Here is a 21,692-nt window from a genome sequence, read left to right as displayed (position 1 = left end):
AAATAGAAAGGTGGCCATTTGTGGGCTCATAATGGGAATGTGATAAAAAGGCCTTTACGATAAATCTGGTACAGTAGGACTAAGGTGTCTTTAAAAAAATCTAAATCTATACCACTGCTTCAGTTTCCTAAAATCTGCATTTTATCCACAGATTTCAGTCTGCTTTCTTCATTATCCCAGGAGGAAGATCTTGGCTGTCCTTTCTGTGGATAAGAAGCAAAGTGACTCATGTAAGTGACAGAGTTTGTGTTCTTGGTTTGGAGATAATTTGTGTGGGTTTTTTGTGGGGTTGTTTTGAAGGAAGAATGGGCACTGTAAACATAAGTGAAATCAGACTCATCAGGCCCGGACCACAGCTGCAAATGTGTAATGAACCACGGATTAAGATTAGTCCATTTTAGTTTAATTGAGATCCATTAGAAACAAAGTTTGAGGGGTTTGCATCCATTTTCAGAGTTCCTTAATATTCCATTTTATTTCTGCACCACATTCTAAGAACATACTCTACTGATAACTATCTAGATTGTTAAACCTCTGAGGAAGGAGCACCTGGGAAGATAGAAAGTATTGCCAACGTCCTAGTTATGGAGAGAGTCAAATGGTAGGTTCAGTGTACTATTTTTAAAATATGAAGAAATTAAGTGAAAGACCAGCAAGCAGAGTGCAGTGAAGCCCATGGGATGGGTATGAAGCCAATGTATTGATTAATCCGTACATGTAACACTGAGGTCCAATTAAAAAGAGATCTCATTTACCAGCTCTGTGGGAAATAAGCCTGTGAACAACTCTCTGCAACATTCAAAGATCTTGTTCCTGGGTTTTTGTGATTCATAGGAAGTACTTTCTTTAAATCAGCAAGGCCATGAATGAAGTAATCAATAAATAATGCATAAACAATCAATATACAATGTAGAAATAAATAAATGAAGTAAAAGAATGTTGAGCTTGGATCAATGATGAGTAGTTCTGGGGTATATGAATCAAGAATTTTGATTAAACCCTAAACTCTGAGGTCCATATAATACCGTATATTAACTGTACAGGAATTGAAATTAAAAAAAAAAATAAAGAGACCTAGTCGTTTTCTCTAAAGGAATAGAGTTCAAGCCCATCGGGGATCTGGTTCTTGGGTCTTAGGCGGTTTTGCATGTGGATTGTATTGACGCAGGTGAATCAGTGAGTGCACGAATAAATGAACGTGTAAGTGAATGAAGACAAAGAAGCTCACGTGTGAATCATTTACGAGAGCGTGTCGTGAAACAGGTATTATTAGTAATATATTTGTTTAACACCAAGTTTCAATATAATATGTAGGTAAAAGCTGTTGCCCCCTTTAGAGCACATAGGAAGTCCGGACACATAGGAGCACACACGCGACGTATCTATATGCACGTGTCCGCAGTCTGCGTTGATGGGAGTTTGTGGTTGTTGGTTTTGTTAAGAAGAAGGAAGAAACGCTTACATAAGCCAATGATTATGTGACTGTCTAATTGAAAAGAAGCAAGAATGGGCCAGTGTTGAGGACGTGTTATGTGATGTCAGTCATACTAACACATTAACACAATTAACTTAATCGTGTTCACTGAATTTTATTTAAAAACAAAAAATGTCTGTATGGTGACTAATATAACAAAAATTATAAAAAAAATCCCCCCAAAATGAAAAGGGACGCGGTTATTTCTGTGGGCAATGAATGTGTAGGTGTGGGCAGTTGTTAGTGTGTTTATGTGTTCAAGGATAGGGTCTTGTAGAAACTCAAGTAATTATATATTGTGTTAAGTCACGGAGTGAATGAATATGATCATTTTATTCGATTTTTTTAGAGGGGGGAAGGGCAGAGGGAGAGGGAGAGAGAGAATCGTGTGCAGGCTCCATCCCTAGTGCGGAGCCCCACGCAGGGTTCTGTCTCATGACCCTGAGATCATGACTTGAGCTGAAATCGAGTCAGACATTTAACCAACTAAGCCACCCAGGAGCCACAATATGAGGATTTTCAAATGATTACTTAAAAGAGGGCAAACTGGACAATTTGGAGCATTCGTGATGTGAAATAAAGTTAACAAGTAATCTTGCCCTACTCTACTGATGTCCATACGAAGAAGATGGGATCTAGTTTCTTCCTACTTGGGGTAAGGACATAGAGATAGGTTTATGTAATGATGGTATTTCAGTTCTAGATTTCAGTTGGAAAGTTTACAGTTTTATGTGTGTGTATATATATATATATAATATATATATAATACATGATTATATATTTACTATTATATATATAAAATTTTATAATTTTATCATATATTTATCTTATACATAATGCATTACATACAATGTTACATTCTGGAATGTGTCTTTATCATATATTATGTATGTTTTAAAAAAAATAAATAGGTGATGAAATTATTCCATGGGCAGTTAGATAATGATAAAGCTAGGACTGTTGAGAATACATCATGATGCCAGGTTCTAAATCTACACAGTTCTGCACAAGTAAAGTTCATGACAATAATCATTAGGCTGTTAATGAAGAGTAGGGAGTATAATAGTTACAAGCCTTATTCCTGAGTCAAGTCTTAGATTCCATGATGTTTCCATGGCCAAGAATTAAAAATAAAACGAACTGATAAATAAAAAGGAGCACAGTTTTTGCACCAGTAATGAGAATGTGCTATGATCCAGCTTTATTATTAATCTGGCGGTGTAAAGCTCACGTCCACTTAGACATATCCAATAGAGACTGTTGAGAATTGGCGTTTTCATTTACAGCGTGAACACACCACAGCCAATGTAATAATTCTCTAATGGTGAAGGTCTCTGTTGTTGCCTCTGTGAGTAAAGAGCACAGAGACCAGTATAAATAACTATCAAAGCCACTGTTCTCTGGGGAGAGTGTTCATGAATTTCCAAGGAATTATTTTTAAAAACTGGCTTTATAGAAATAGATACATGTATACATATATATAAAATCAAAGAACAGCAAGCATTGACCAAAGCTATGACTACGTTATGAACCGAGGTTCATGGATTAGTCGTTTTCAAGACCACGTAATAGTATGTCATTTTAGTTTGGCACCAAAGTGTATTTAGAAGTATATCCCTTCCTTGATAAAGATCAAGGTTATTTACTTTTTGAGGGAGGAGAACATAGGACGGTGGGAGAAAATGACATTATTCTAGTTGTGAGGGAAGAGGATGGTTCACAGTCGTTCGTTTTACCACCTTTACAACGTGGACACATAAAGAGACCAGCAAAAACCTGTTATCACTGTGACGCTGATAGGAAGCACAGCTGTCCACCAGTCCCCATGTGCAACCAGAGCTGCACTGAGAAAAAGACGTCAAATGCATTAGCTTTGTGGGACAGGTACAGATAGACTAAGCTTAGTAAGAATCATTCCTCTCGTTCTTGGCATTTGTGAGTCATGGCTATTGACTGTATTATAATGTATGCATCTAAAAATGATGCAGAAAGGAAGATAGGAATGAAGAAGACAAAAAATGCCAAGTGTAGGCACCTGGGTGGCTCAGTCAAGCGTCTCCCTTTGGCTCAGGTCATGATCCTAGGGTCCTGGGATCTAGCCGCATCTGGCTCCCTGCTCAGCAGGGAGACTGCTTCTCCCTCCCCCTCTGCCCCTCCCCCTGCTCCTGCTCTTTCTCTCTCTCTCCCTCATAAATAAATAAAATCTTTTAAAAAAATTGCCATGTTTGGATCAGTGATGAGTACCCTGGGGTGTCTGAATTAAAGGTTTTGATGAAGCTCTGTAGCTCTGCGGTCATTCCAAGAAGAGGTCTCGTTATTCCCTCTGTGATGAGGCACTTGAGAAGCAAGAAAGGAATATTCCGGATCCTGTTCTTAGGCTTCGTGTTCCTTGGGTGTGGGGTGTTTTTAATCACAAATGAAATAACGCCTGATTAAGGAAAGACATGAAAAGATGAATGATGACAAGGAAAGGCACACATCATTCAATTACGAAAGTATGTTTTGAAACCTTTCCGAAGCAGTGAGGTCTAGGAAAATAAGTAGGTCAAGGTTTTACTCGGTTCAGCAGGGAACAAATGGAAAGGTATGCCCAAGATTGACTGTTGTGATTATGAATTGATGGTGGGTTGCTGATGGTTCATTTTATTAAGAAAATGGAAAGATGTTTGCATAAGTAAATAATAAGACTCTAATTGAAAAAAAAGGTTATGGACCAGTGATGAGAACAGGTCCTATTAGAAGCTGGTTTACTGTGAGCGTACGATCACACGTTAATATTATTCAAAGTTTTGTCCAGTGAGTTATAATTATAATAATGACATATTATATGTTATTGTAAGCATATGAATAGATTCATATTTTATTTAAAAGGTGAAAATCATACCCCAGTGAGGACCTTATTATGGAATAAGGATAATGATTATCCTGTTTCACAGTACTGTTTGCATATTTAAAAAAGGCTAGGCTTGGGGTGCCTGGGTAGCGCAGTGGTTAAGCAACTGCCTTCGGCTCAGGGCGTGATCCCAGCGTTCTGGGTTCGAGCCCCACATCAGGCTCCTCCACTAAGAGCCTGCTTCTTCCTCTCCCACTCCCCCTGCTTGTGTTCCCTCTCTCGCTGGCTGTCTCTCTCTGTCAAATAAATAAAATAAATAAAATCTTTAAAAAAAATAATAAAAAAATAAAAATAAAAAAGGCTAGGCTTTCCCTGCTTTGTACGATGTACACAGACAGATGCACTAGTAGTTATTTCCTTTCTGAGGGGCTGCCTGTTTTACCATTTCGCTTTTTCTTTTCTTTTTTTCTTGTTTTTATAAATCGAAGTACAGTTAACACACAATATCACATTAGTTTCAGGTGTACATCATAGGGATTTGACAGCTCTATACGCTGTACTCACCATAAGTGAAGCTACCATCTTTGCCTTTTCTTTTCTTTTTTTAAATTTATTCATTTATTTTAGAGAAAGTGAGAGTGAGTGGGGGGGAGGGGAAGAGGGAGAGGAAGAGAGAGAAATCCTAATGCAAATGCTCTGCTGCGTGTAGAGCCTGACTTGACTCCCAGAACACTGAAATCACGACCTGAACTGAAATTAGGAGCTGGATGTTTGACCAACTGAGCCACCCAGGTGCCCCTGCCTTTTTTAATATAATGAACAACAGGTAAAGTTACTCCATGAGTAATTGAATGAATGAATGAATGAATGAATGAATGACTACATTAAGTAGAGTCAACCATGGACCATTATTAAAAATACACCATGAAACAAGAATTTAAATTTATCCAATCAGTACAAGAAAGATCCATTGAAAAGGATAATGGAGATTTTCCCTATGTAATGTACATGGGCGTGTTTGTAATCGCCATAGTTGTTACTTGTGGGTTGGGTGGTAGATTCAATCATGTTCTTTATATTATTTAAAATTAAAATTAAATGATTAAGTAAATAAACAGTAGTGATATTCTTGAGCCAATGAAAAGAAGCAGGTTTTATGTTTAACCTAGAACTCTACAATTAATATCTTTTAGACATAACAAATTTATGGCTTTTTCATCATCATCATCATTATTTTTTTTATTATTTTTAAAGCCTGATTTTTATCTCAGAATTAAGATACCATAATTGATTTAATCATATCTAATGATGAAGATTTTGGCTCTGTGGTTAAGGAGCATAAATACTGAGGTGAGTAATAGTCAAAATTTATGTACTTGGTTAGGGGAACTTGCTCAAGGGTGTTCGCTAAGTATTTCAAGTAATAAAGAACTACACAGAAGTATAACATAAAAGAATGCTGCATATTACCTATGACAGGAATAGATTATGAACCATAAATAATGATGTTTAATTCAATTCTGCACAACTGATGACTCCTTAAGAAAAAGATGGAAGATGTTTCACACATCTTCATACATGATATTTACATGACAGTGGATTTTAATATTCATCCCTTCAGATGATTCAGGGAGCACATGTGTGCTACTCTAAAGGCCATTGCAAAAAAAGATCTAATGTATTAGCTCTGTGGGAAATGAGCATATGAATAAATCTTAATGTTCCAGGTAGTATTTTTGAGCTTTTGTGATTTATATGTGTTGACTATATTACTGTTGGAACAGTGAGTGAATCGATAAACAAAAGACAAAGGACTGAAGAAAAAGAATGCAAAGCTGGGGACAATGATGAATCCTGGAGCCGGCATTGAGTCTGAATCTAAAATTGTGTAGGATGTGGGGAAAGGGGAGCCCTCTTCACTGTTGGTGGGAATGCAAACTGGTGCAGCCACTCTTGAGAACAGTATGGAGGCTCCTCAAAAATTTAAAAATAGAACTAAGCTACAATCCAGCAATTGCACTACCCGGGATTTACCCAAAGAATAAAAAAATACGAATTTAAAGGAATACAGGCATTCCTATGTTTATAGCAACATTATGTGCAGTAGTAAAGATACGGAAACGGCCCAAGTGTCCACTGATGGACGAATGCATAAGGAAGAGGTGAGGTATATATAAAATCGAATATTACTCAGCCATCAAAAAGAATGAAATCTTGCCATTTGCAATGACATGGATGGAGCTAGAGAGTATTATGCTAAGAGAAAAAAGTCAGAGAAAGACAAATACCATATGATTTCACTCCTGTTTGGAATTTAAGAAACAAAAAAAACGAGCATGGGGAAAAAAAAGAGAGAGAAACAAACAGAGAAACTGACTCTCAACTACAGAGGACAAACTGATGGTCACCGGAGGGGAGGTGGGGGGCGTGGGGTAACAGATGATCGGGATGAAGGAGCGCACTTGTGATGAGCACTGGGTGGTGTATGGAAGTGTTGAATCACTAAATTGTACACCTGAAACTAATATTACACTGTAGGTTAAGCATACTGTAATTTAAATAAAAACTTAAAAAGATAAAAATAAAAAATAATGGAACAAACAAAATTGTGTTAATCCCTGTCTGGAAATCTGTGGACTGTTGTCACAAAGAGAAAAGGCAGACTCTTTGGGAAAAAATGAGCTCATGAATGGATGAGGAAATGTGAAAATGAACAAAGGTAAGGAGGGCCACATGTGGACCGGCTGTGAAGTTATGTAATAAAACAAAGATTATTTTGCTTAGCATAATCCCCTCCAGTTCCACCCATATCAATGCAAATGGTGGGTACTGGAACAGAAAAAGCGCATAAGGAAAAACTAAGGAAATCTGAATAAGGTATGGACTTCAGTTAATGATAATGTATCAATATTGGTTGATTAGTAACAGATGAACCATACTACTTTAAATGTTAAGAAGAAGGGTTACCTTCATAAATTTTCTATAAATCTAAAATTGTTCTAATATTAAAAAAAAGATTATTAGCATATATTTGAAACACCTGGTTCCAAAGATAAATCAAAGCTCTGAGCTCTTCCATAAGGACAGGTATGGACAGATACATCCAAGAGTTTGTGTTGTTGGTTTGATTGATTGTTTGGTGGTTTTAGCTAAGAAGGACAAAGAAAAAAAGGGCTTACATAAATAAACAATTGTTTCAATATTGTATTATTGAGAGAGGGCCAAATGTGAATCCATATTGAGGATGTGTCATATGACCAGAGTTAGAGTTAATATAACTGTATTCACTAGTTTAATTTTTTTTTTAATCAAAAGAGGTTTTAGTAATCAGTTATGTCTCTGGGCCATGAGCATGTAGACTGGATATTTAATATTCCCGTTCCGTGCTTTGGTTTTCATTGATACTGACATATTGTCATAAGGGAATGAAGGAGTGCATTTCTGTGTAGGTTAATTATTCAAAAGAAGGCTGAGCAAAGGCCAATGAGGAATATGTGTTATGAATCAAAGATAATGATTGCTCTTTTTATACCCAAATGTCCAGATAAAAAAAATAGAACTCACAATTTCTTCCACTTTGGGTAAAATTTACATTGCAGTTGGTTAACATGCAGTGTACTGTTAGGTTCAGGTGTACATGGAAATTTACATGGGGAAATTCTTTAGAAAAATGGGTAGGTAATTGATTTATTTTATGCCTAATTGTATACATGAATAAATAAATGAATCTGTAGACATCAGTCAGAAAACTTTGTGCTTCATTGGTGAGAATATGCAATAAAATAAAGATTTTACATTTATCCAATTTTGGACACGTGAGGTCTATTAAAAGCAACCAGTGAGTTGTTAAATTTATGGATAAGGAGTATGCAGACGGATATATTATGGTAGATAATTGTTCTTATTTTCATGTTGGTGTTAATTGTGTTGTGTAAAAAGAAAAACTAAGTAAGTCAATAAATAAGAATGCGATTCATGGGCAATGATGACATTCTAAAATGACCCATGTTCATGACTGGTCTGATACTACAAGACTAACCTCACTTTAAAAAAACATCTCACTATAGGCTCTTTCTCTCTTTTGAGAGTCTGCATTTTCACCACGTGAACACACCACCGATTTAATCATTCTCTAATGCTAAAGATTGTTGGCTTTCACAAACGGTGTGGGTAAGGAAAGAAGAAATTGATGTAAGTAGCAGAGTTTATATTCTTGGGTTGGGAGGTTGGTTTATGGGTGTTGTTTGACTTTTCCAAAGTAATGAATGGCTATATTAATAAATAAAGCCAAGTAACACCGGCACAGACCCAAATTGGGATTTATGATTAATCTGATTCAGTACTACTGAAATTCAATAAAAAAGATGCAGGGTGTGTCATTGGTTTTCAGGGTTGATCCACATTGTGTTTTATTTTTGCATTGCAATACATTTAAGTACTTCTCCATTGATAAAGATTTAAGTTGTGACTTCCTTGAGGGAGGAACGCACAAGAAAATGGACAAGTTGATGTTTTAGATATGGGGAAAGATTAAAGGTCCCGCAGTTATTTCTTGAATCATCTTTAAATGTAAAAGGGTCAAGCATGGACCAATGAAACTGATACGAAGCAAAGATGTTAGCTAATTTATATTTGCAAAGAGCATATGTATATATTGCAAAAAATGTCCTTGTCTATTAGCACTGCAGGAAATGGGCATAGAGCCAGTTCTTAGTGTTGTTCTTGGGCTTTTAATGGATTATATTGTTATTAGTGAATCAATGAATAAAAGAAGAATCAATTTATAAATGAAGGAAGAAATGTTCAGTGTAGATTAATGATGAGTATTCTGAGATGTCTGGATCAAAGATTTTAATTAAACTCTGACTTTGAGGTCCATTAGAAAAAGAAATGTAGTTAACTTCTGTGAGAGAGGGACTTAAACAGCAAAAGTTAGGAGGAGTCAATGATCTCTTCCTGAGCTTTAGTTCTTAATGTCTGTGAAATGTATCCTAATAAAGCAATGCAAGGGTAAAGATGAGTAAGTGAATGATGACTAATTATGTGAGTCTGCGATGAAACAAGAATTATTATTATATTATTTCCTGAAATCTGAGTTTCATGATCTAAATAGATCAAGTCTATCTTACTTTTTTCCATAAAGAATATGGATCCTATTCCATGCGAATCCACGTTGTTTCAGATTTCTGGTAGGTAGCTGGTTGTTGGTGCTGTTTAGAAAAGGAACAAATCTTTCACACTAGAAACAATTGTTTAAATAAGTACCTAATTGAAAGAAAGCCCAGCATGGACTAATATTGAGAATACGATCATAGCTCTGATCGAACAAATCCTGTTCACTGACTATTACTTGAAAAAAAAAAAGAATCTAACAGGTTATATCTGTGGGCAATGAACATATGGACAAATACTAGTATTAGTCAGTATTCTTGTCCAGTGCCTTAGCTTGCCTTCACTTTGAATGTATTTTTAAAAGTTAATGAACAAATGCGTTCATATATTGGTTAATTATTTAAAAGAAGGCAGAGGAGCAGGTGTCATGAAACAAATACAGTGATTAAACCATTTTAGACGAAGAGGAAGAAATCTAGACTTATCCCACTTTGGACAAAGTAGATATCAGCAATTGCATGAACTGGTATTTCAGTTTTGGAGTACTGGTGGGTTTTACTCTTTTTCTTTAAAAAATGAATAAATAATCAAATTAGGGCAAATCTTAGACCGATGCTTCATGGCGCACTCTGAGCAATGCATGAATGTGGACCCTTAAAAAAGATTAATGGGGCTGTGAACCATGTGGTTAGGGTGTATATAGATGGATAGTAGTACTAGTTACATTTAGTTATTTAGCAACTAGTGGGTGGTGGATTTAACAGTGTTCATTACATAAATTAAAGATTAAATGGTAAATAAGTCAATAAAAAATAGAGTCATTCATTTTTTTTAAAAGATTTTATTTATTCATTTGACAGAGATAGAGACAGCCAGCGAGAGAGGGAACACAAGCAGGGGGAGTGGGAGAGGAAGAAGCAGGCTCATAGCAGAGGAGCCTGATGTGGGGCTCAATCCCAGAACGCTGGGATCACGCCCTGAGCCGAAGACAGACGCTTAATGACTGCACCACCCAGGCGCCCCAAAAATAGAGTAATTCTTGCGTCAGTAATGAGAATATGGTAGGAACTAAGGTTTAGTCATCTAGTACCTCATGACTCCATTAAAAAAGGTGTCTGTGCTGTTCTGCTCTTTATAAAATGTGTATTTTAATTCATGGAACAAAAACACTACAGCTGATTTAATTATTCAATAGTAATAAACATTTTAGTTTTTACCTTTGTGGGTAAGGAGCCTAGAGACTGTAGTAGATTATAGTCAGAATTCATGTCCTTGGTTTAGGCGGTTATAAAATCAAAAGACCCCATGCGGGGACCAATAATGGAAACTAACCAAAGTGTATAATTAATGCAGCCCAGTGCAGTTAGGGTTTATTAAAAATCATGGAGAACTGTTTTTCATTTTTAGGGCTTTTAATGTTATCGTTTGTATCATGGTTAATTTAAACATTTTGCCAGTGTTAAAAAATCTAGGCTATTTACTCTTCAAATGGCAGGGGGCAGATACAAAAAGGGAAGGTAGTATCAGTGTCCTCATCGGGAGATGTGATGGTAGTTGGTTCATCATCGTATTAGTTATCTATTGCTATATAAAAATTTCCCTATAACTTAGCGCTTTAAAACAAGAGTAAACATTTGTTATCTGTCACAGTTTCTATGGGGCAGGAATCCAGGAGGGGGTTAGTGGGCAATTTGGCTGAGGGTCTCTTGGGTTGTTGCAGTCAAGATACCAGGAGTCATCTAAGGTCATCTAAAAGCCTGACCGGGCTGGAGGATCTGCTTCCATGGCTGCAAAGTTGGTGCTGGTTGTTCGTGGGAGACCACAATCCCTTCCTACACAGACCTCTCCTTAGGACTTCTTGAGGATGCTCACAACCTGACAGCTGACTAAACGAAGAATAGCCAATCCAAGAAAGAGGAAGGTGGAAGCCGCAATGTATTTATAACCTAGACTCAGAAGTCCTACACCCTCACTTCCACAGTATTCTATTGGTCATGGAAGCCAGGCATGATTTCCTATGGGAGAGATTATACAGGCTGGAATACCAGAAGCCATGGATCATTGGGAGCCATCTTGGTAGGCTACCTTATTATGTACCATCTTTAAAACATGGAGTAACTAAGTGAAAGAAGGGCAAGAATGGACAAAGTATAAATATGGGGTTGATGTGAAGCACGAAAGTTGATCATCTGTATGCAGAGTGCCGAGACTCAATGGAAAAAAAATGTAGTCTCTTAGTTTTATGGAAAACAAGCCTACAGATAGAGCTTAGTGATATTTTGGGATCATGTTTTTAGGTTTTGTGATTCATGAGTGTTGCTTTTATTATTATTAGTGACTTAATGAGGGAACCAGTAAACAAAGGTAGCAATGAATGAAGGAAAGGGTGCTAATTTTGGACCAATGATGAGTATCCTGGGGTGTCTGAATCCATGATTTTGATTAAACCCTGTAACTCTGAGGTCAGAGACCTAGTTAATGTCTATCTGGTAAATCAGCTTACAGCAGAGGTTAGTAATAGTCAGGATTTTGTTTTTAAGCTGTGAAGTTTCATAGTTCTGAATTGTAGCACTATAAGTGAATTAATAAATGAATAAATAAATAAATACATAAATGAAGACAAGGAGAGCCATATGTGGCCCAGTTATGAGAATGTGTAGTGTGTTTATTATCATTAATATTTTCTGAAGCACCCAGTTCCATAATAAATTGATTAAATCTGATACCTGTTCGGGACAGGAACATATACAGATGAGTACCAGGAAAGCAATGTTGTGTTGTTCTGTGGTCTTCGAGGTGCTGCTTGCTTGTTGAAAACAAGAAAATATGATCTGGTTGGTTATATCTGGGAGGAAGGAGCATATGAACAGCTGTTAATTCTATTGAAGTTTCTAATCTGGTTTGTATATTTGTAGATATTGATGGTATTGTGAGTGAATGTATAAATACATTTATGTCTCAACCAATTATTTTGAAGAGGGTACAGCAGGATTTTCCCAACCCCTCTTTACTGACATTTTTGGCTGGATAATTCATTGCCGGGAGGCTGCCTGTACATTGTAGGATGTTTAGTACTTCATGGCCTGTGCTAGATGCCAGTACTGACCCCTGCCCCTGTCAGTTGTGACAATAAAAAATATCTCCAGACATTGGTAAATGTCCTCTGGTAGCAGATTTTTTGTTTTAGTTTTAGTCTTTTTAAAAAGATTCTTCATTTAAATTCAATTTAATTAGCATATATTGTATTATTCGTTTTAGAGGTAGAATTCCGTGATTCATCAGTTGCATGTAACACCCAGTGCTCATTACATCAAGTGCCCTCCTTAATACACATCACCCAGTTTCCCCTTCCCTGTACCCACCTCCCCTCCAGCAACCCTTAGTTTGTTTCCTAGAATTAAGAGTCTTTTATGGTTTGTCTCCCTCACTCTTTTCTTATTTTATTTTTCCTTCCCTTCCCCTATGTTCATCTGTTTTGTTTCTTAAATTCCACATATGAGCAAAATCATATGGCATTTGTCTTTCTCTGACTGACTTATTTTGCTTAGCATAATACCCTCTAGTTCCATCCACATTGTTGCAAGTGGCAAGATTTCATTCTTTTTGATGGCTGAGTAATATTCCATTGCATATATATACCACATCTTTCCATTCATCTCTCTCTCTTTTTTTTTTTAAGATTTTATTTTTATTTATTCGACAGAGATAGAGACAGCCAGCAAGAGAGGGAACACAAGCAGGGGGAGTGGGAGAGGAAGAAGCAGGCTCATAGCGGAGGAGCCTGATGTGGGGCTCGATCCCATAACACCGGGATCACGCCCTGAGCTGAAGGCAGACGCTTAACCGCTGTGCTACCCAGGCGCCCCTATCCATTCATCTCTTGATGGGCATCTTGGCTCTTTCCATAGTTTGGCTCTTGTGGCCATTGGTGCAGGTGCCCTTTCGAATCACTATGTTTTTATCCTTTGGGTAAATACCTAGTAGTGCAATTGCTGGGTCATTGGGTAGCTCTATTTTTAACTTTTTGAGGAACCTCCATACTCTTTCCCAGAGTGGCCGCACCAGTTTGCATTTCCACCAACAGTGTAAGAGGGTTCCCCTCTTTTTGCATCCTTACCAATATCTGTTGTTTCCTAGGTTGTTAGTTTTAGCTATTCTGACTGGTGTGCAGTGGTGTCTCATTGTGGTTTCATTTTGTCATGGCATGAGTCATCACAGAGAATGTAAAATAAGTAGTCAAGTGTACCCAATTCTGCAAAAGTAACATCTTTTAAAATGATCTTTTATCCTGTTAAGACTATTAAAATATATATATATATATTTTCTTTAATGATGTTTTATTATATTATGTTAGTCATCATACAGTACATCCCCGGTTTCCGATGTAAGGCTCGATGATTCATTAGTTGCGTATAACACCCAGTGCACCATGCAATAGATACTGTTTTTATCCTTATGTGGTGTATTCAACGGTGGCCAGTTCATTATTTAAACATGAAGAAAGACTAATTAAGAAGTACCAAAGTTTATTACTAGCTAATTCCACATAATCAACATACATTAAAACCTAGGTTAATTCTCCTTTTTCCTTCACAGAATTACCATAAGGCAGCAGACTTACTCATTTTCTAAGAAACAATATCTTGGCAGTTAGCTCTGTGTGTAAAGAACATAGAGACAAATGTAAGTAAGACTCAGAGTTGCCATCCTTGATTGGGATGCTTTGTTCATGAGTGTTTAGTGGTGTATTGAAAGAATCAATGTCCATAAAAGAAATAAAAATCTCCAAGTATGGACCAGTGATGGGAATATGTTATCAATCAAAAGTTACTTTTAATCTAATTTGGCACAATTGAGGTGATTAAAAAGATAGTCATTTGATTCATTCTCAGAACTACTTAATATTTCACTTTATTTACCTCCACAGACGACTCAAACGTTTCCATATGGGGCTAGTACCGGCTGACAATGTTTTGTGTGGCAGCCTATAAGCAAATGGAAGACTTTGTTTTGAGATGTGATTAAAGATGGTGGCTTCATCACTTTTCATTGAAACATCTTTAAAATATGGGCAAATTAAATAAAATAAAACCACAGGAGGACCAGTGGTGAATGTGGATTTGGCAGGAGGCATGGATATTAATTGATCACATGTATTCTCTGAGGTCCAATATAAAAGGAGATCTAGTCTATTTGCTTTTTGGGGAAAGAGCCACTAGTGGGAGGATCTTGTCCTGGAATTTTATGTGATCAGTGAATAACTAAATAAATGAAGATATTAAGGAAGAAAAACGTGCCTGGACCAATGATGAGTACCATGGGGTATCTGAAACAGGAGTTTTGATTAAACCCATATGCAACTCTGAGGTCCATTACAAAGAGACACGGAGTTATTCCCGCTGTGGGAAAGGAGCACATGGTACCTTGTGCTTGGGCTATCGTGGTTCTTAGTGATGGACTGTATTTTATTATAAAATTGACCCACAAATAAAAAAATGTGTCAATGGAAAAAAGAAGACAAGTTATACACTTACTATTAAGGAATGTAATGCGACATGGGGTAGTATTATTAATATTTGTCTGAAACTCTGACTTTCATTAAATTAATAGTAAATGAAAGGGGTATATGATTATTTGTACATAATACTCAGGAGTGTTTGTTGGTGGTGGGGGTTGCTGACTCTTTTATTAAGGAAATGACAACACATTTACTCTATAATAGTCGGTTAAATGACAACATAATGGAGAGCCAAGCAGAGACCAATGATGAGAATGATTTATATGACAACACTCATCATTAATCCAATCTTCTTGAAAACTAACTTTTATTAAAACAATAAAAAAGAAGCAAGTCTGTTATTGACGGTAATAACTATGGCCAGACATAAATTTTGTTCAGTGTTATGTCCAGTGGAAGAGATCACAGTTATTAGTTTCTTTGTATAAGAGAAATAACGTATAATTTTATATATCAGTCTATTTTTAAAAAGTCAGCAAACCATGGACCAATTAAAACACAGGTTTAAAGATGAGGATTTTGATTCATTATAGTTTTCCAATGACAAATATTCTAGGAACGATTTTAGGCTCTTCCATTTCTTGAAAGGTGCATTTGGACCTTTCCAAATTGTGGTAATTTGGTTCTGGGTTGCTGTTTAACCATTTTGAGTTTTCTTTAGAAAGATGGTATTATTATTCCCTGAATAATAAAATCAGCAGTAAGTGGGTGAATCCATAAATCCATAAATACGTGTAGTGGAGGATTGGGAGATAGAACCAGGAAACAAATTAAATATGTTAAATTCTGCACAAATAAGTCCAATAAAAAGGTGATCATGGCTCCTCCTTTGTAGGTAGCAAATAAAGCCAGATGTCTCTAATTGGTCATTATTTTATTTTATTTTGTGTTGAGCAAGGAATTCAATAGTATTCCTAATATTTCGTAGAAATTCAACTAAGTAAGAGAGTACCATCCTTGGGAAGATGATGAGATTGTGATCTGAAATAGAGCTTCTGGTTAACTAGTCCTCTTCACAAATTTCAGTTTAAAAAAGAGAACTCTGTTTTCATTGTGTTTACAAATTGGCCTTCCTTCCCCCTTTTTCCTTTGTAGAATGAACACAAAGCTGATGTAATCATTCTGTAGTCCTGAAGACCTGGCCATTAATTCTGGGACTAAGAAGCGTAAAAACTGATGTGAGTAAATATCAGTGTTTGTGTTCAGGGCTTAGATGGGGGTTATTTATGGAAGCCCACGAAATTATTTCAATAAAATAAATAGTTAAATAATATATGAAATTGAGGAATGCCAATCCTGAGCCCCATGATTGGAATGTGTCACAAATTAAAATTTATATTTACTTTGACTCATCTCAACTAAGGACCATTACTAAAGTGATGGAGGGCATTTCATATATTCTCAAAGCAGTATATCTTCCCATTTAATATTCTTGCCACATTTGCTTAATACATTCCTTCACTGGTAAAGATCTCAGTTGTTAACCCTTGGAGGCTAGAATACCTCGGAAGATGGCAGATGTCAGTTTTGTCACTTGTGGGTGAAGATGACAGGTCTGTGGTTGTTGATGACACCAGCTTTAATGTATGACAAGTCAAGTGGAAAAGGAGCAGGCGGATACCAGTCATAAGTGAGGGACTGATATGAAGCAGCATGCTGATCAATCCCTACGTGTCAAACGGGTTCATTGTGAAAAGTGAGTGACTATTTGCTCTCCATGAATGGGGGCAATGAACAGATTTTGGTTGTTTTTCAGGCTTTTGTTCTCAGTTTTGTGTCATTAAAGGTTACTGATTGTAGAACTATTATCCGTGATTCTGTGAGTGAATGAATGAATCCATTCAAGAAGGCATCAGTGAATGAAGACCTAGCAAGCTGTGCCTGGATCAATGATGAGTATTGGTGGAGGTATCTGAATCAACACCTTTGATGAAGCCCTCTGTGTAACTCTGAGGTCCATTACCGAGAAGGAACCAGTCAATATTCTCTGTAGAAATTAGCTAATAGTAGAAGTTAGGAAAATTCAATAAACTTGCCCCAGGCTTTTGTGGTTCATGGATATGGATTGTATTATTTCAAGTGAATCAATGCGTGAATAAATAAAGAAATGAATACATGAAACACTAAAAGCCTCCTCATGGGACAATTAGCAGAGCGCAGTAAACACTATTAATATCAATACAATCCTGAAGGAAAATGGAAAGGCTTACTCTGTAATCCCCTTTTATATGGAACATATTAGTGTCTGCAGCTAAGAAGCAGTGTGTGGAGTTCCTGTAGTTTGCTGGGGTTTTTTTTTTTAAAGAAAAAGGAAAGTGTTTGCCTCAGTCAATAATCTGTTAGATAGCCATCTCTTTAATAGGTATTGATACAGGTGGATATTTGAAACCATTATAGATCTTAATCTTGGGTGAGGTGTGGACTTAAGAGTATTTAGTGTATTTTTTATCACTAAGAATTCCATACTGGTTTAATAATGAATTGTATGTTTGAGCCGAAGTTCTTATTGGTATCTAGCTCTGTCTGATGAGCAGCCATTAAAAAATTCTAAATGTGGTGTAAATCTGCTTTTTCCTACACAGAATGAACCATAGCATGGCTGATTCAATCATTTATTAAGAATGATTATAGTCAACCAGGAGCATGAAGACTAAGACAAGTGAGTCCCTTAGCTCACATTCTTGTTTGGATGACTTGTTCATGGGTGTTATCTGAAGCATTTCAAAGTAGATAATTGTGTACCTCACAAAATAAATAAAACACTCCAAGTGTAGACTGGTGATGGGAATGTGTTATAAACCTAATATTACGTGTAATCTAAATCAGTACAATGGAGGTAATTTTAAAAGAAGATACAAGTTATTTTATTTATTTTCAGAGCAGTTTAATATTCTTTATTTTTTACCATGGTTGATTTAAGCATTCCCATTTGGGTAGAGCTAGCTGATAGCTCTTTGGGGGCAGCCCAGAGGTGATGGAAGATGGTAGTTTCATTATTTTTCATTGAACCATCTTTGACATTTGGACAAATTAAATAAGAGAGGGTCACACAGGAAGCAGTGCTAAATGTGGGTTTGATACAAAGCAGGGAAGTTGAGCCATTTGCATGTGTAGCTTTGAGCACCATTACAAAAAAAATGAGTTTATTAGCTCTCTGGGAGAAAAGCCTAAAATTCAAGGATCTTGTTTTTGGAATTTTGTGATTGTATTATTATTATTTGTGAATCAGAAAATTAATCAATAAACACAAAAAAATTTCCTAGCATGGACCAATGATGAATGTCATGGGGTTTCTGAAACAAGAATTTTGATTAAACCCATCTGCAACTGAGGTCCATTACAAAGAAACACCTCATTATTCTCTTTGTGGGAAATGAGCCTACAGCATCTTATTCATGGGCTTTTGTGGCTTGGGGTATGAATTCATTATTATAATACAATTAGCCCATGAATAAAGAAATATATCAATGAATAAAGAATAAGAGAGATATGCATGCACTACTTTTAAGGCATAGAATGAGACATGGGTAGTTATTAAAACAATTTTGAGATATTTAGTCCCAATAAATTAATACTCAAGGTTTTTATCACTTTGGTAAGGGGCATGTGGTCAGGTGCGCGTAAGAATCAGTGTTTTGTTTTGTGTTGAGGCACACTGCCAATTGATCATTTTATTAAGGAAAGGGAAATACATTTACATAAGTAGTTGATTGAATAAACTATGTAATTGAGAGGGAGAGCATGGAGCAATGATGATAATGTTTTATACAGCCACAGTCATGATTAATGCAATCTTTTTATGCAGTTTTATGTAAGCAAGCAAGTATTAAAGAATCAGGTTGCTATTCTTCTGGGTAATGACATAGGACAAATGTAAATATTATTCAAGATACTCCTCCGGTGTGGGTGGGCTGACATATATTGAAGTATAATTATAAGTGAGCAAATGCATTTGCATTTATATCAGTTTTTTTAATATCAGTTTTTTTTAAAAGTCAGCCAGCAATGTGCAAAAGGAAAGCAGTTGGATGTAGAGATCACGATGCATCATGTTTTATACCACTGATATCCAGAGGAATTCAAAGAGCTCTAGGCCTTTCAAATGGTGCATACAGACATTTGTAAATAATCAGTATTTTGCTTCTGTACTGATGGTTGTTTAATTTTTGGAATTCTTTTAGAAAAATGAAGGGATGGCCTTATTATCCCATGAGTAATTAAATAGAACAATTAGTGAGTGAATTAATAAATATATTAAGTAGGGTCAAGCTTGGATCCCTGGTGAGATTGTGCCCTGAATTGAATCTCCCAGGTATCCAATTCTGCACAAAGAAAGTTCCACAAAAAAGATGATCCTGGCTTTTACCTACATGGGTAGCAAGTCCAGACAGATACTCCTCATAATTATAATTATTTTTCTTCTGTTTAGTGCTAGGTTCAATGGTGTTCATTATATTATTTAAAAAATCATACAAATTAGTAAATATAAAATAGAACTCTCTCTTCCAGATGTGTAGAAAATTATGCAAATTAAGGTTTATGGTTACTTGACTTTTGATCATTTAAATTAGTTAAGTGTAGACTGATTCTTTTTCAAGTTTGCCTTTTACTCCTCAGAGTGAGCACAATCTTGATTTGATTATTATCTCATGGTGAAGATCTTGCCTTTTATCTCTTTGGGTAAAGAGAGAAGAGATCAATGTCAGCAATAATCAATGTTCATGTATTGCTTGGGGCTTGGTCATGGGTATTCATTGAGATGTTCTGAAAGACAAATGGCTGCATACATGAACAAATTCAAAGGTGGTCATGCGTTGACCAGTGATTACAATATGTTATGAATTCAGAATTATGATTAATCCATTTTAGCATTACTGAATGATTGAGATGAAGGATGAAAGGCATTTCAATAATTTTCAAAACACTTTTATATTCCATTTTATTTTTGTTCCACAGTGGATTTAAACACTTCTCCATTGGTTGATATTATTATAGACTATGAACCCACTGAGGGGAGAACATAAGAAAACGGGAAATTTTGCTTTTTTCTTAGTCATGATACGAAATGGTAGTTCACTGAACCATCTTTAAAACCTGGATGTTAAATGAAAGAGCCCAAGCAGAGACCAATGACTAAGGGAATTGAGATGATGCAGGGAAGTGGATTAATTCACATTTGTAATTGCACAGAGAGAGCTAGTTCTGTAGCTCGGTAGGGAGTCAGCTTTCATGGACATATTCCTGTCTTCAGGGACCTTCATTTTATTTTCCTAATTCATGCGTGTTGACGGTATTATTAGCAAACCAATGAATAAGTCAGAACAATATGTTAAATGAAGGCACAGAATACCAGGTCTGGATCAATGATGAGTGTGCGTGGGGCATCTGAATAATTCTTTTGATTAAAACCCAGTCTGTAACTCTGAGGTCCGTTCCAGCTATGGGAAATGTGCTTACAGATGAAATTAGAAATATTCAGAGTGGTCTTGATTTGTGTTGTTGCTATTTTATTGTTCACAGCTATGAATTGTATTCTTATGAGGAAGTCAGTCCATGAATAAGTAAAGTATAAGTACAGAGGAGGCCTTACCTGATCCGGAAAGGAACTCGTGAATCAAGGATTATTATGAATATTTTTCTGGAATTTTGAGTTAGAATAAAGTAGACTAAGGCTGCTCCTCCTTTGGGAACATACAGATAGACACATGTGACCATCAGTGTTTTTGTTCTGAGGCGGTAGTGAGTCAGTGGCGTGTCTTATTTAAAAAAGGGACAAGAAAATTATATTTTGTATAGTAATCAGCAATACTTAATAGAATATGTATTTTCAATGATAATCTAGCAAATCATGATAAGCCCATTAGTATACAATGATTTTAATAAATAAGATTTAATCTAATCAATGCTAAAAAATAAAATACATTATTACATAATTATTGAAACTTAGAAAAGGTCTAAGCATGAACATTGGAAAGGTGAGTATAGTAACTGTGTTCATTGACTTTTCTTTCAAAAGAAAAATGTAAAAATAAAAACCTAAAAATGAGAGAAAACTGTAAATGTATTTTGTTGACGATTTCTGCAAGTGAAAAGCCAATGGATACATTTAGTATCACTTAGCTTTCAATTATGAAGTATCCCTAGGGTTCACCATTATTGGTGCCATTATTGGCAGTGAGTAAAAGAATAATTTTATATTTCAATCCATTATTTAAAAGAATGTAAACCATGGGTCAGTGCGGAGCACATATAATATATGAAGGAGCCTGATTAACCCTGGTCTATACCCTTGAAGTCCACTTGAGTAAAAAAGATCCAGGCCCCCTCCTTCAGGGAAAGATCATATAACCCCCATTCTTTAAATACATCTTACTGTTGAAACATTTAAATTCAAATTAATTAAAAATAAAAATTCACACCCTTCATAACACTACCCACATTTCAAACCACATGTGGCCAGTGGCTACCATATTGAACAGTGCTAATAGAGAATATTTTTATCACGGCAGAAAGTTCCATCAGTGCAAACAGTGCTGAGATAGATAGTTGCATGTAATAGCATTTAGCTTTGGATGGTTGATGGCTCTACCATTTTGTCTTTTCTCTAGGAAAAAAAAGAGTAGATAATTAAATTATCCTTAGAGTTATTTACAAAGTGAGTAAATAAATTAATTGATAAACACAAGAATTGAAGTATAGTAAGGCTCGTTGTTCAGATTGTTTGATGAAATAAGAATTTAAATTCATCCCGTTTT

At 36.0% G+C, this 21,692-nt stretch overlaps 1 long non-coding RNA gene, 6 other non-coding genes and 1 pseudogene across 8 annotated transcripts in view; all 8 read left to right on the top strand.

Annotated features, from left to right (window-relative positions):
• Positions 1-21,692, top strand: part of LOC113267261 (uncharacterized) — a 129,240-nt gene that overhangs the window by 36,586 nt on the left and 70,962 nt on the right. Inside the window, exons 11-18 of one of the 2 annotated variants that reach the window (XR_008961464.1) lie at positions 152-1,263; positions 5,562-5,657; positions 8,375-8,498; positions 11,140-11,495; positions 14,016-14,102; positions 16,033-16,115; positions 16,694-16,845; positions 17,520-17,596. This is a non-coding gene — a long non-coding RNA (uncharacterized LOC113267261). The other variant, XR_008961465.1, reaches the window with a different exon arrangement.
• LOC113267413 (small nucleolar RNA SNORD113/SNORD114 family) lies at positions 947-1,018 on the top strand. The gene has a single exon (XR_003320768.1). It is a non-coding gene; the product is annotated as a small nucleolar RNA SNORD113/SNORD114 family (small nucleolar RNA).
• Positions 9,117-9,186, top strand: LOC113267434 (small nucleolar RNA SNORD113/SNORD114 family; annotated as a pseudogene).
• Positions 11,816-11,887, top strand: LOC113267419 (small nucleolar RNA SNORD113/SNORD114 family). Its single transcript, XR_003320773.1, has one exon. It is a non-coding gene; the product is annotated as a small nucleolar RNA SNORD113/SNORD114 family (small nucleolar RNA).
• LOC113267412 (small nucleolar RNA SNORD113/SNORD114 family) lies at positions 14,718-14,792 on the top strand. Its single transcript, XR_003320767.1, has one exon. It is a non-coding gene; the product is annotated as a small nucleolar RNA SNORD113/SNORD114 family (small nucleolar RNA).
• LOC113267414 (small nucleolar RNA SNORD113/SNORD114 family) lies at positions 16,820-16,897 on the top strand. The gene has a single exon (XR_003320769.1). It is a non-coding gene; the product is annotated as a small nucleolar RNA SNORD113/SNORD114 family (small nucleolar RNA).
• LOC113267428 (small nucleolar RNA SNORD113/SNORD114 family) lies at positions 18,203-18,275 on the top strand. The gene has a single exon (XR_003320782.1). It is a non-coding gene; the product is annotated as a small nucleolar RNA SNORD113/SNORD114 family (small nucleolar RNA).
• On the top strand, positions 20,294-20,370 carry LOC113267421 (small nucleolar RNA SNORD113/SNORD114 family). The gene has a single exon (XR_003320776.2). It is a non-coding gene; the product is annotated as a small nucleolar RNA SNORD113/SNORD114 family (small nucleolar RNA).

Source organism: Ursus arctos, unplaced genomic scaffold (assembly GCF_023065955.2).
Source record: "Ursus arctos isolate Adak ecotype North America unplaced genomic scaffold, UrsArc2.0 scaffold_25, whole genome shotgun sequence".
NCBI lineage: Eukaryota > Metazoa > Chordata > Mammalia > Carnivora > Ursidae > Ursus > Ursus arctos.
Note: the sequence above shows the minus strand (reverse complement) of the source record. Positions and strands in the feature narration are given on the sequence as shown.